This window comes from Phascolarctos cinereus, unplaced genomic scaffold, assembly GCF_003287225.1.
Source record: "Phascolarctos cinereus isolate Bilbo 61053 unplaced genomic scaffold, phaCin_HiC Scaffold_5;HRSCAF=322, whole genome shotgun sequence".
Classification (NCBI taxonomy): Eukaryota; Metazoa; Chordata; class Mammalia; order Diprotodontia; family Phascolarctidae; genus Phascolarctos; species Phascolarctos cinereus.
In genome coordinates, this window is record NW_027555958.1 from 232210792 (window position 1) to 232225459 (window position 14668).

The 14668-nt window shown below is 35.9% G+C and overlaps 1 protein-coding gene across 4 annotated transcripts in view; it reads left to right on the top strand.

The window, feature by feature from the left end:
* The window catches only part of MED20 (mediator complex subunit 20), a 132088-nt gene that overhangs the window by 80300 nt on the left and 37120 nt on the right, over window positions 1-14668 (top strand). For 2 of the 4 annotated variants that reach the window (XR_013487023.1, XM_078155367.1), the window contains one exon: window positions 7524-7575. The exons of the other annotated variants lie outside the window; for them this stretch is intronic. The gene's annotated coding sequence lies outside the window, so the exon portion shown is untranslated. Of the gene's footprint in view, window positions 1-7523; window positions 7576-14668 lie in introns of those variants that run through there. 4 annotated transcript variants of the gene reach the window in all.

Consider the following 14668-nt stretch of genomic DNA (forward strand, 5'->3'; position numbering starts at 1 on the left):
AATAGAAATAGAAATGAGCCCTTGAAAAGGAACTCCTCCTTGCTTCTTGGGAGGAAATTTCTTCTCTCATCAGCCATGATTATATCTTGAAATGAAAACTACTTAACTAGAAGATATCACTCAGCAGGGCGTAGGCCTAAATGAGTCAAGGCTCAAGAACTTTGTGAGTTGATAGTCTTGGCCATCAGGAGTTGAGTTTCAGAGAGGAACAGGACCAAGTAGCCAGGATGGTTACTACCTTCCTAACAGAAACAGAAGGAGGAGGAGGAAGAAGAAGATGATGATGATGTCCTATAGTGCTGGAGGTGTGAGTGGCCTGGAGTTCCCTATATGTGCACCCCTCTACTAGTGAATTAATTTCCTTTCTTACCACTGTTCCCCCTGATGCTGTTGTGTGTATTTGTTGGGAGAGTATTGTTCAAAGTATGCTTGCTCAGTAAATGCCTTTTCTTTAAACTGTTTCCTCTGGTAAGCTATTAAGAGTAAATCTACCAGTGGGGATTCACAAACCATCACTTGGAGTACATATCCATAGAGTAGCTTGAATCTGTATGGTTGCCCCTCTACCCTCCTCACTCAGTCTGCAATTGTGAATTGGTGGGGAAGGGGCAGAACAAAGGAGAACATTTTACATGTTGATTTTTGTTAGTTTACATTTTAAAAGATGAAATTTCCCCAGTGTGTGAGTATGCATTATTTGGGTCCTATAACCTGTTTGCATGGAGATAGGACACTAATTTAAAGAACTTGACTCCTTCTTTTTAAAAAAAAAGTATTTAATATTTTATTTTTCCTCAATTGCATGTAAAAACAATTTTTGACATTCTTTTTAAAAAAATTTTTGAGTTCCAACTTCTTTCCCTCCCTCCCACCACTCCCCAGATTGCAAGCCATTTGATATGTTATTCATATACAGTCATGCAAAATATATTTCCATATTAGTTGTGAGAGAACGGTCCAAAAAAACCCCCAAAAACACAACACCCAAGAAAAACAAAGAAAGTTTAAAAAAAAAGTGAGAGTCAATCTGCATTCAGACTACATCAGTTTTTTTCCTCAGGACATGAGGATAACATTTTTTATTGTAAATACTGGAGTTGTCTTAGATCATTATATTGCTGGGAATAGGTAAGTCATTCAGATCATCTTACAATATTGTTGTTACTGTGTACAATGTTCTCCTGGTTCTGCTCATTTCACTTTGCATTATTAGTTCATCTAAGTCTTTCCAGGTTTTTCTGAGAACATCTTGCTCATCATTTCTTATACTGCAATAGTATTCCATTATAATCACATGCCAGAACTTGTTCAGCCATTCCCCAGTTGATGGGCATTCCCTCAATTTCCAATTTTTTGCCACCGCTAAAAAAAAAGCTGCAATAAATATTTTTATACATGTAGGTCTGTTTCCTTTTTGTTTTTTATCTCTCTAGAGTATAGACTTAGCAGTGGTATTGCTAGATCAAGGGTTTGCACAGTTTTATAGCCCCTTGGGTTTAATTCCAAATTGCTTTCCAGAATAATTGAATTAGTTCACAACTCTACCAACAGTGCATTACTGTCTCAATTTTCTCACATCCCCTCCAATGTTTATCATTTTCCTTTTTTGTCATATTAGCCCATAGGTCCCCAAAGTGGGTGATACTGCCCCTTGGGGGATGCTGGAATGATTCAGAGGGGCTGTAGTAGTCTTGGGTGCAGTTGGGGGAGGTGTTGAATAAAAATAAGGGGGTGGTAAGCCTAAGGGAAGAAGAGGAGAAGATTTTGAAAAGTTTTGTACATGTTTCATCTGTTGTGTAACAGAGTTGAAATTGTAGTGGCTACATTATTTTCCAAATAAAATAAAAAATGCAAGTTATAACCAGTCAGTGGTCAAGTCCTCCAACAGGTCTTAACAAGCAAGTGTTGGCAGGCCAGGAAGTGTAGTATGCATCGGCAGAATATGTGTGTGTAATGATTTGTTTACCAAATGCTGCTATACAGTTACATGATGCAATAGTGTCATCAAAATTTCGATGCAGGAAAAAAACCATAAATTTAACAATAAATTGTTGAATTTAAGATGTCTTTTTTTTAAAAAATTCTATATTTTTTTGAAATGACACAAATTTAAAAAAAAATAGTTAAAAGGGTTAAAGAAAGTAGATTGGCGGGGCACTGAGTGACATTTTTTTTTTGAAAAGGTGGCAGTAAGCCAAATAAGTTTGGAAACTTCTATATTAACCAATCAGATAGGTGCGAGGTAGTACCTCAAAGTTGTTTCAATTTGCATTTCTCTAATCAATAGTGATTTAGAGCATTTTTTAAAATACAACTATGGATAGCTTTGATTACTTTGTCTGAAAACTGCTGTTGACCATTATCATTTAGGGAATAGCTCTTCTTTTTATAAATTTGACTCAGTTCTCTATATTTGAGAAATGAGGCCTTTACAGAGAAACTTGCTGTTAAAATTTTTTCAGTTATGATTACCGACTGTGTATTTCCCACCATCCTATTTTCTCTGTTTATCCTACTCTCCTTTCACTGTGTCCATCCTCAAAAAGTATGTTGCTTCTGACTACTGTCTCCCTCAGTCTGTCCTCTCTTCTGTCAGCCCTTTCCCTTCTCTTATCCCTTTCCCTCCTACTTTCTATTTCTATTTCCTTTCTATATCCAACTGAGTATGTATGTTATTCCCTCTTTGAGCAATTCCAATGGAAGTAATTTTCAAGCATTCCTCCCCCGCCCCCACCCCCCATCATTTTTCCTCTCCAGTATAAAAACTCTTTCTCACCTCTTTTATTTGGGATAATTTTCCCCGTTCTGCCTCTCCTTTTCCCCTTCTCCCAGTGTATTCTTCTTCCTCACCCCTTAATTTATTTTTTTAAATAATCATCCCATCATAGTCAACTCACACCTGTGCCTGCTGTCTATGTATATGCCTTCTAACTGCCCTAATAAAGTTCTTAGCAATTACAAGTATTATCATCCCATGTAGGAATATAAACAGTTTAACCTTGTTGAATCTCTTTATGATTTCTCTTTACCATTTACCATTTTAATGCTTCTCTTGAGACTTCTATTTGAAAGTCAGATTTTCTATTCAACTCTAGTCTTTTTTATCAGGAATACTTAAAAGTTCTCCATTTCATTGAATATCTGTTCCCCCCCCCCCCAAAGATTATACTCAGTTTTGCTGGGTAGATGATTCTTGGTTTTAATCCTAGCTCCTTTGCCCTCTGGATTATCATATTCCAAGCCCTCCAATCCTTTAAAGTAGAAGCTCCTGAATCTTGTGTTACCTAAACCGGCTCCATGATATTTGAATTGTTTCTTTCTGGCTGCTTACAGTATTTTCTCTTTGACTTGAGAGCCCTAGAATTTAACTATAATATTCCTAGTAGTTTTCATTTTGGAATCGCTTTCAGGGAGTGATTGGTGGATTTTTTCAATCTCTATTTTACCCTCTGGTTCTAGAATCTAAGGGAAGTTTTCCTTGATAATTTCTTCAAAGATGATGTCTAAGTTCTTTTGTTTTGATCGTGACTTTCAGGTAGACCAATAATTCCTAAATTATCTCTCCTTGGTAGATATTTCATATTTTCTTGTATTTTTTTTTCATTTTTAAAATTTTGTTTGATTGTTTCTTGATGTGTCAAAGAGTCATTAGCTTCCACTTGCCCAGTTCTAATTTTTAAGTAATTATTTTCTTCAGTGAGCTTTTGTACCTCTTTTCTCATTAAGCTAATTCTACTTTTTAAGGAGTTCTTCTCTTCAGTGAATTTTTGTGTATCTTTTCCCATTTGACCAATTCTGCTTTTTAGGGAGTTCTCTTAAGTGGATTTTTGTGCCTCTTTTGCTATTTGGCCTATTCTATTTTTTGAGGTGTTATTTTCTTTAGTTTTTTTTTTGTGTGCTTACTTTACCAAGCTGTTGACCCTTTTTCATGATTTTCTTGCATCATTCTCATTTGTTTTCCCAATTTTTCCTTTACTTCTCTTTTTGATTTTTAAAAATCTGTTTTGAACGCTCCAGGAATTCTTTCTGGGACTGAGACCAATTCCTATTTTTCTTTGAGGCTTTGGATTGTAGCAGTTTTTACTGAATTTATTTTGTTGTCTTCTTCTGAATTTGTGTTTTGATCTTTCCTGTCACCATAGTAACTTTCTATGGTCAGGTTCTTTTTTGTTGTTGTTGTTTACTCATTTTTCCAAGCTATTTCTTGACTTTTAACCTTATGTTAAAGTTGGACTCTGCTTTTGGGGTGGAGGGGGCACTGTCCCAAGCTTCAGGTTTTTTGTGCAGCTGTTTTCAGTGCTAGTTCTAGGGGTCTGTAAGTTTCATTTCTTCCAAGGTGGTATGATTTAAGGAGAGGTGTGTTTACTACTCTCCTGGCCTGTGCTCAGGTGTGTGAACCACCACAAGCACACTTTTCTATCTTGGAACTATGACCAGGGTCCCTATTCCCTTGAGGCTGCATTGGTGTTGCAGTGCTCCTTCTCACCCTGAGACTGCAAGAGTCCTGCACCCAGTGCCAGCAAAGTGACCCATGTGATCTCCTTCTGATCAGTTGTCCAACCCCATTACCATCTGTGGCCTTGAGAGCTCTGGAAACTGCCACTGCCAGGAGCTGATTCAGTTGCCCCCAAGGCTGCCTTGGACAACCTGTTCTGGGCTGTGCTCCACTCTCACCCTGTGACACATCTTTCTTTTCAACCTTCTCAGTTTTCGTGGGCTGGAAAATTGTTTCATTGTGTCCTTTTGTTAGTTCTGCCACTCCAGAATTTGTTTTTAGGTATTATTTAAATTTGTTTGGAGGGGAATTTGGGACAGCTAGCATGAGTCCCTACCTTTTCTCTGACTCCCTTCTAAAATGAATGATAGACAAAGAAAAGGACTATCAAAGAAAGCTTCTTATTTATTTATTTTAAATAGATTTCATAGGCCCATACTATTTGATTTCTATTTTCTATTACTATTTGATAGCTAGGAGGGACATTAGATGTCATCTATTTATCTCTTCATTTTACAAATAAGAAAATCAAGGCCCAGAGAGGTTGTTATATATTAGTCAATAAGCATTTATTAAGCACCTACTAACCGTATGGCTCTGTGTTAAGCACTGGGGATACAAAGAAAGATAAAACGCTTGAGCTCATGATCTAGCCAAGTCTAGAGTCATGAGTAGCAAAGCTAGGATTTGAACCCAGGCCTTCTGGTTCAAAATCCAGTATTTTTTTTCTCATTGTATTGCCTAATCATTCATCTATTCTGTGTGGATGTTGGAAGAGCTGTTAAATATATGACACTTTATGTCATACAAATGAACTGGTGACCTCTACAGATTTATTGCTTTTATAACTCTTTTAGATGCTGTTATCACTGAAGAAGTCAGACAGAATTGTCTTTGTCAGTTACATTGGTTATTTACCATTAAATATCATGTGCATTTCCAATATTTTCAAATTTTCTTTTTTCCTTTACTTTAATATCTTCCCAAGATTTGGCTAGCCTGCGTTTTTCAGGAATATCACATCCCCTTTTAAAAGCTAGTACTACAAGTGGCAGCTAGATGGCACAATGCATAAAGTTCTAGACCTGGAGTCAGAAAGACTCATCTTCCTGAGTTCAAATGAGACCTCAGGCAGGCACCTACTATCTGTGTAACCCTGGGCAATTCATTTAACCCTGTTTGCCTTAATTTCCTCATCTGTAAAATGAACTGGAGAAGGAAATGACAAACCTTTGTAGTATATTTGCCCCAGAAACCCTCAAATGGGATCATAAAGAATTGGAAATGACATAGTTTGTTATTTGTTTTTGTTGTTGAAAAACCCCAAACTACAGTTGTTCATTTCTAGTATAGGCATTTAGCCTGTGTTCTATGAGTTTTGAAAAATATTACCTGATATGACTGCAACATCTATTTCTCTGCTGAGGACCTAACTTCCTATGGAATTGGTTTCTTTTAAAAGGTGACCCAGGTGAATGATGCCTTTGGTCCAAAGAATCTTCCTTTTGCTATATTGGAAACCAAATTGGCTTCTAAGCCTTTTCTTAATCCCAAAAGGTATCACAGATTTCATAGTTTGGTTTGAAGAAAGAATGAGTGTGGGTGAGAGTAGGTCTAGTAAAAAAAGATTCCCTGTGGTCACGGAAATTAAAAGGTTTCTGTAGGGAACTTTTGATAATGGGTTGATTATTAAGTTTGAGTGCTTTGACTCAGTCTATACTGGGCTATATTGATTTATATCTACTTCTGTTTATCTTGAACCTTGTGTATTATTTCTGAGTACTAGCCTGGTGAACACTCTTTAGTTTCTAACTCTTTGCCACTACAAAAAAAGAACTGTTATAAATATTTTTGTACATATCAATCGTTTTCCTCTTTGTTTGATTTCTTTGGAGGGTATAATCCTAGTAGTGGTATTGCTGGGTCAAAGGCCATGTACAGTTTCCATCTTGGACATAGTTCCAAATTGCTTTCCAGAATGGATGCTTTTTGTTCTTTTATCATATTCATGTTTGTTTCTAGAAATAACCTTTCCATTTTCCCCAAACTGAACCCTTCCCCTTGTCACAAAGAAAAACAATCAATTAAAGAAATCTAATGCAATAAATGATGTTTAGACAGTAACAGATAAACATTTGGTCCTATCAGTTAAATTTGAAAATACTGTTGTTTTTTAATGAGCAAAAGGTATAAATAAAATGTTTTAAAAGAAATAATAAACTATTTAGCTCATTGTGAGGAAAATACTTTGTAAAACTTAAAGTATTAGAGATATGTGAGTTATCTCCTTCTTCCCCTCCCTTCGCTTTCCTATTCACTAACTTCCTTCTCCCTTTGAAGGGAAAAATGAAGCCAAATAACAAATATTTTTTCTGTCACCTAGAAAAAGAGTAATTGAACCCTATATCCATATTTGTTCCTAAAGTTTACAAAAAGTTTGTTTTTGCTAACACTCACAAAATGATCTTGAATGATTACCCGCCAATTTATTTATTTATTTATTTTGGTGAGGCAGTTGGGGCTAAGTGACTTGCCCAGGGTCACCCAGCTAGTAAGCATCAAGTGTCTGAGGCTGGATTTGAATTCAGGTCCTCCTGACTCCAAGGTGGGAACTCTATCCACTGTGTCACCTAGCTGCTCCTATTCCCAAATTTTTCTTTACTTCATGCTTTTCAATAACAATTAATTAATGTTTTCAATAACTAATCATTGTGTTTTTTTTAACTGATGAAAAATAAGCCTTTTAAAATTTTATCATAAATTTTGTTTGTTTCCATTAAGGCTCTGTGAACAGAATTGTATAAAATAGTAAATGCTATAATATGAGAGGCATTGAGCTAGTGGTAGAAAGAGCAAAGACCTGAGTTTCAGTCCTGGCTCTGCCACTCATTTTCTCTGAACCTTAAGTTCCTTCATCTGTAAAGTGGGAATAGTATTAGTATTACAGGATTTAACATTGGATAGGACCTTATGTAGAGGACATCTAATCCAGCCCCCTTATTTAAAAATATTTTTAAATTTTTTACAGATGAGAAAACTGAGGCCCAGCGAGCTCAACTGACTTTCCCAAGGTTACCCAGGTAGTAAGTAGCAGCGCTGGGAAGTGAACTCAAGTCTTTTCACTCCTAGTGCAGTGCCTTTTCCTTCCATTCCATAATAGGTGCTTCCTATTTTTGCCATGCTGTGAGGAAAATATTTGGTAAAATGAGGAATATTATATAAATGGTAGCTGTTTCTGTGTTATTGGGGAGGATTTTGAAAGGAAAAGTTGTAGTTTTCTCCTGCTCCAACTAGGAAGGGGAGGATATTTGAGCTTTTTGCAACCATGGCTTCAAGTATGAATTCTTCTTTAGAAGTGATCCCCTTGCTTAGGGAAGCTTTTCATTGTTAAATAACACATTGGACAAAAAAAAAAGAGAAGGGATGTTTGTAATAATCTCTGGAAGTAAAGATTCTTTTGGTTTTTATAATTTAACCTGCCACGTTACTGGTTTATAATGTCTAGAGGGTGAGATCTGCAAAAGGATTCTTATTTCACTTTTAGAACAAGAAATCAGGGTCATTAAGTCATTGAATGAGTTCTGTGACTAGTTGGACAAAAGTATTCATCACAACTGTTTTTTCCTCTATATAATTTTAAGAACTTCCTGAATTTTCATGTTACTCAGGCATAGCAATATAGCTACATTCCTGACTCCCTCCTACCAGTTCTATCTATGTGAGGAACACTTTCCTGAAGGCAGTGGTGAGATTTTCATAGGGGCTACTGGTCTTGTACTTTTTAAACCTTTTCTGGGGAAAAAAAGAGTTTGATATTTTTTAGAATGTGTTTAATAATCTGTACACCACCACAAAACTAAACCTGCCACTGACCTAAAAGAAATAATAGTTTGACAGAGTTAACAAAACAAAAGCCAGTAAAAATTTACCATTTTTACATCTTGTGTACATTGGTTTCATATGTTTGCTTGTCACTGGTGAGTAATTTGTTCGTTTTTGTTATTGTTGATTGGTTGTTCTGGAAACTGACTAGTCTTCTAGGAACACTGGCTTCCAACCAGTGCCTACAATTCAACTCTGGCTTTAGGGTAGAACACAGATATAATTCTGAAGAACTACTTTGCCTCGTCTGTTGCCCAGTAGGATATATGTGTGTAGCCTAAAAGTTCCATTTGGGTTTGCCTCCCATTTTTCTCTATATCATGACCCCAGCATTACTAAATTCCAGAGATGGCATGATGTTTGAAAATGAAATGAACAACTGATCTAAGGACAATAATATACCTTAGTATACTTATGTTACTGTTTATGTCAATCAAATATAGCTACATTTCTTTTTGGTTAGGTCAGGTCTTAAGAAGCAAATAACACTGTCTCCTTCTTATAAGCTTCCTCCTCCTTGTTCTTGGTTTTTTTTTTGCTTTTTGGTAAGACAAATGGGCTTAAGTGGCTTGCCCGGGACCACACAGCTGGCTAGTGAGCGTCAAGTGTCTGAGGCTGGATTTGAACTCAGATCCTCCTGACTCTAAGGCTGGAACTCTATCCACCGGGCCACCTAGCTGCCCCATAAGTATATGTCTTCCCATTCTCTAAGGAGCTAGCTGTGGTGGTAGGTAATCTGTTAGATAATGAGCTCCTTTGATTTCTGATTTGGGTTATTGAATGCCAGGCTCATCCTTGTACTGTATTTTGTCCTTATATTAAAAATACAAGTATTTTAATATTTTAAAAAGTAATGATTTATTTTAAAACTTTGTTTATAAAATGTTATGGCAAAAAGGGCTGGGAAGAAATGAGGTATAAACATCAATGCTCAATTAATTGAATTGCTTCTGTGGCCAGAGTCAGGTGTTTCACTGCTGTGTCTCTGCAGCATGTTCACCATCATGGTTTCCCTTATTTGAAGTTGAGTGTCATCCTCAAAAATGTTTCTTTTACATACTTTTCCTGTGTTATGCCAATTTTGCTTGCTTACCTTTAGTAGTCTAGGAATACAAAATAAGTAGCTGAAAGTGTTGCTGCTTAGTAATACTTTGTGTGCCTAAAACCAGTAAATGGGTGTTTAAGTTGCATGAGAAAAAAGGTAGTCTGTGCTCTTTTGACCAATTCTAGAAAAAAATGATGAAAAAATGTTATGTATTTTAAACATACAACATTGAAATTACTAGATTATGACAGAGAGCAGTTGTCTTATTTCAGGTGGTTAATTATGATAGTTTTGAGTACTATAGTGTCTACAACATAGAGGTCACAGAATGTCAGAACTACATGGGATCTATCTACCTAGTCTGATGCTGTCATTCATTTCACAGAGGAAAAAATGGAGTCCCAGAGAGGGCTGAGGGGAAATAATGTATAAAGCTCAATCAATGCTCTATACTTTAGACTTGTATGAAGTCAAATCTTCTCAAGAAAAAAGCTGAACACAGATGATCTGAAAGTATGAATTCAGTAGAACTATAGTGATTTACCCTGAAATACATACCTACTTAATGGTAAGTTGAGTGTTAAGAGCTTTGGTTCTATGTTCTTTTTACCATACTTCTGCATCTTGTCCACTATCTATCAGTAATCTTTGACCGATAGAGAAATATTTAAGTAGTATGGTAGGACTAAAGCAAAAATCAATCTAATTTTGTTTTGTCAGCTTTAAAATTATTTAATAAAATTATTTAAAATTACTTTAGTAAAATTATTGTACTTGTCTTTTTTTTTACATCACAGTCTTTTTAGATATCCTTTCATTAAGCCCCAACTTGAAACAAAGTTAAGCAAAACTAGATATTGTGATATCTGATAATGTATCCAACATTTCACACCAATAGTCTCTCCCTTCATACCAAAAGATGAAAAGTACATCATCATCATCGTCATCATCATCATCACCATCATAACTGTCATAACTAGCACTCATGTAGTGCTTTAAGGTTATAACACTTTGTATATATCTCATTTTAGCCTCATAACAACCCTAAGATGCTATTATTATCCCCATTTTACAGTTGAGGAAACTGAGGGAAAGAGTGGTTAAATGACTTGTCCAGGGTTACACAGTTTTCCCCCATTTCTTTTCCAGAACCATGTGCAATTTTTTTATGTGCTATTTCTTGTGACATTGTGATAGTCTATGACATTCATTTGCCACATTTTGTTTAACCATTCCTTAATTTGATGGCACACAGTTTTTTGCTGTCACAAAAACTGCTGCTTTGGCTGCTTTGGTATATACAGAACCTTTCTTTTATCTCCTTAAGGTATATGTTCAGTAGTAGTATCTCTGGTTCAAATAATTTAAACAGTTTAGTGAACTTTTTCATATAATTCCAAATTGTTTTTCAGACTCATGAGACCATTTCACAGCTCTTGCAATAGTGTACCAGTGTCCCTTTTTTTCATAGCTCCTCCAGCATTGACTGTTTCTGTCTTTTGTCATCTTTGCCAGTTTGCTGAGGGGTAACCTCTGTTGTTTTAATTTGTATTTTTCTTATTATTATTTAAAACAATTTTCATACAATTGTTGGTAATTTTTTATTCTTAAAGACTTTTAGTCTCATCTATCTATTTGTGTTAATCCCCTATATTTCTTGGATACCAGATTTTTTTTTTATTATCAGAGATATTTGATGTAAATTTTTCCCAATGGATAGTTTTCCTATTTACTTTAACTACATTGATTTTGTGTGTGCTCAAGCTTTTTTAAATTTTGCAAATTTGAAATTTTTTTTTTTTAAATTTATTCCTATCCTTTGTTTAGTTAAAAACTCTTTTCCTAACCATGGTTATGGGAAGTACTACTTCTGAATCTCTGCCCACTTTCACCCTGGAGTGGGTTGCATTTATAAGAAGTACAATTGTAGATTGAACAGGGTAGTCTCCTAAGGGGCCCATTCCTCCAGATAAAATTGATTAGGAAAGGAAGGCCTTTGTCACTCTTCTACATATATTCCCTGGGAATGTTTCAGTGGCACACTTTATGTTCCCTTCTTGGGTTAGGCCAGCTTTCTACTCCCTCCAGCACTGGTCCCTCTTCCCCTCTCCTGTTCTTACCTTACCCTCCCACAGTCTTTCCCCATGCTTATTGAGAAACTGGAGGAATTGCAGTCCCTTGTCTGCTTACATTCAGGACAGGTGGGAGTCCACCTCTGGCTTTCTTCTGCCTCTTTCCTCCTACTTTCTTCCCTCCTACCTTCTTCCCTCCCAACTCACTAATAATAATAATAATAATAATAATAATAATAATACTAGTAAAATAATTATCAGGGAATGTAGATTTGAGCCTATTGAATTTTAATTCAATTATTTTTCCTTCTCTTGACTTTTTAAGCTCTCTTTAAATCTTTAGCCACCTTAGATTCTTTTGTCTTTGATGGTCTCTCTTTGTGTTTTCTTTCATTCTTGAAGAAGTTTAAAAAAATTTTGTCTTGTCTTACATAAGAATGAGAAAGGTCTTTTCTTGGACAGTTATTTACATTTCTTCTGTTTTTCTTAGTTTGGAGTGTTTACAAACAGAATGTTTTGTTCCCCCCCTAGTCTTGGAGTACTAATTCATATGCCTCTTTTCTGCCATGAAGATTAGTTTCCGCTTTTCAGGATATGTTATTTTGAGCCATCACCCCAATCTTTTTGGCTTTTGGAATAAATTATCCTAATCTGTGATTTCTTGAAAAAGTAAGACTGAAAAAAAAAATTAAAAAAAAGTGAGACCTATTTGGCCTATTTGAATTAACTTTTCTTCATAACTAAAGGCCTTTCTCTTGACTGCCTACAAAATTTGTAATTTGGTATTGAAGTTCTGAAATAGGAATACACACTTAGGAGTTTCAATTAGGAATTTTTCTGTGTTGATATTCTGTGAATTCATTGAGTACTTTGCAGTCGTTTTTAAATTTTCTGTGTGGTTTTCTTTTATTATTCTGTCTGTATGGTGGCCTTTATGCTTTTCAATTTATTCTGTTTTTCTGGGAAATTTATAATCCCTCAGTTATCTCAGTTTTTAAATATAATCACTTGAACTTGTATAGAATTCTCATCTTAATGTGTTCTTTCAAAGTTGTTGTTTTTTGCTCTTCTTCTGCCAAGTTTTCGAATGACTTTTTTTTTGAGGTTCAAATCAGTCATTCGCTTTTTGAGAGCCTCTGCCGTTTTAGAGAGTCCATTCTCCATTATGTTTTAAGTTATTGACCCTGTTGTTTGTCTTATTTCTTTGAACACTCTCATTTCTGACCTAATTTTCTTGCTTATTCTATTCAATTTTTTTTTAGCTAGGCAGTGGGTTTAAGTGACTTGCCCAGGGTCACACAGCTAGTAAGTGTTATGTATCTGAGGTTGGATTTGAACTCAGGTCCTCCTGACTTCAGTGCCGGTGCTGTATCCACTGCGCCCCCTAGCTGCCCCTATTCTATTCAGTTTTGAATGTTTTATTTCTTTTGAAGTTTTTGCTGTCACATTATCTCTAAGGAATATATAGAATTTATTATCTTGTTTTCTTTTATCTTAGAGCTCTTTTGTTTGCTTTTCTTAAAACATTTGTTCATTGTGTTGTGACTTTTTCTGGACAGTTCATTTTTCCCTTTGTCTTTGGGAGTTGGGCTTTTTTTCTTGATTTTTTTTTTTTTGGTCTTTTAGTCTTTTTCTTCAACTGTTACAGCACATATTTTCCCCAGAGAATCTCGTGCAGACTTCTTTAGTTAGGGGGAGCAGAAACAAACCATTTGGGTGCCTGCATTGTATAAATCCTGCCAGAAGAAGAATGCAATTAGGTGTATAGACCCCTTCTTCTTTCTAACTAGCCCTGCTTTAGAAAGTCTCCCCCTTCCTCTTGCAGTTGTACTTTATTCCTGTTAAATGGCTGGGCAGGATCAATGTTTTCCATTTGTTCTTGGGTGTAGAGGCTTCAGACTGAGTCACCACCTGAGCTGACAGGAAAGAATCCACTACAGCCAGAACTTGAAATTTGTCTTTTTTTTTTTTAAACCTATAGGTGGGTTGGTAAAAGTGAATGGAAACTTTAGGTAGTTCAACCTTTCTCAGTTATTTCAGAAGACTCTTGGCAGTATAGAGGTGTTTTCTGCCTATTTTTCTTTTTTCTTTTTTAATTTTTAAATATTTTTATTTAAACTTTTGAGTTCCAAATTTTATCCCTCCCTCCTTATGTCCCCTCCTTGAGATGGTAAGCAATTAGATCTAGGTTATACATGTGCAATTATGTAAAACATTTCCATATTAGTCATTTTGTACAAGAAGACTTAAATAGAAGAAAAAAATGAAAGAAATAAAGTGGAAAATAGCATGCTTCAGTCTGTATTCAGTCAATATCAGTTCTTTCTCTGGAGGCAGATAGTATGCTTCATCATTAGTCTTTTGGGATTGTCTTGGATCATTGCTGAGAATAGTTAAGTCATTCACATTTCTTCATCAAACAACATTGCTTTTACTGCATATCATTGATGTGGTTTAGGGGTTTAGCTGTCCTGGGACCCCAAAATCACAACATGCAGGTCCTATCCAAAAGAATTCAACCCAAGCCTTCTTTCAGCCAAAGACAAGGTTTATTAGAACATCCGTCATATTGGGTGGACTTTTTTTTTTCTTTTGGCTAGACAGTGGGGTTAAGTGACTTGCCCAGGGTCACACAGCTAATAAATGTTATGTGTCTGAGGCTGGATTTGAACTCATGTCCTCTTGAATACAGGGCCGATGTTCTATCCAGTGAGCCACCTAGCTGCCCCGCTGGGCAACTCTTAAGGAGTCTGAACATGGGTATGCAGTGGCTAGATTATAAGAATCTGAGCCATGGCTAGATTATAAGAATCTCAGCAGTGGCTGGATTATAAGAATCTAAGCAGTGGCTAGATTTTAGGAATCTGAACAGTGGCTAGATTATAAGAATCTAAGCATTTTAATGGAGACAAGATGGACCTTATATACAGAAAGCCTGTGGGAGGGAGGGATCTAGGAGTGGCCAAGTAGTCTATGAGGTAATGGAGCCTAGATGGGACTGAAATCATCCTGCTTGTCATTTTTTATAGCACAATAATATTTCATCACAATCCTATACCACAGCTTGTTTAGCCATTCCCCAGTTTGATGGGCATCCTCTTGATTTCTGATTCTTAGGCACCACAAAAAAAGCTGCTATAAATATTTTTGCCCAGATAGGTCTTTTTCCCTCTT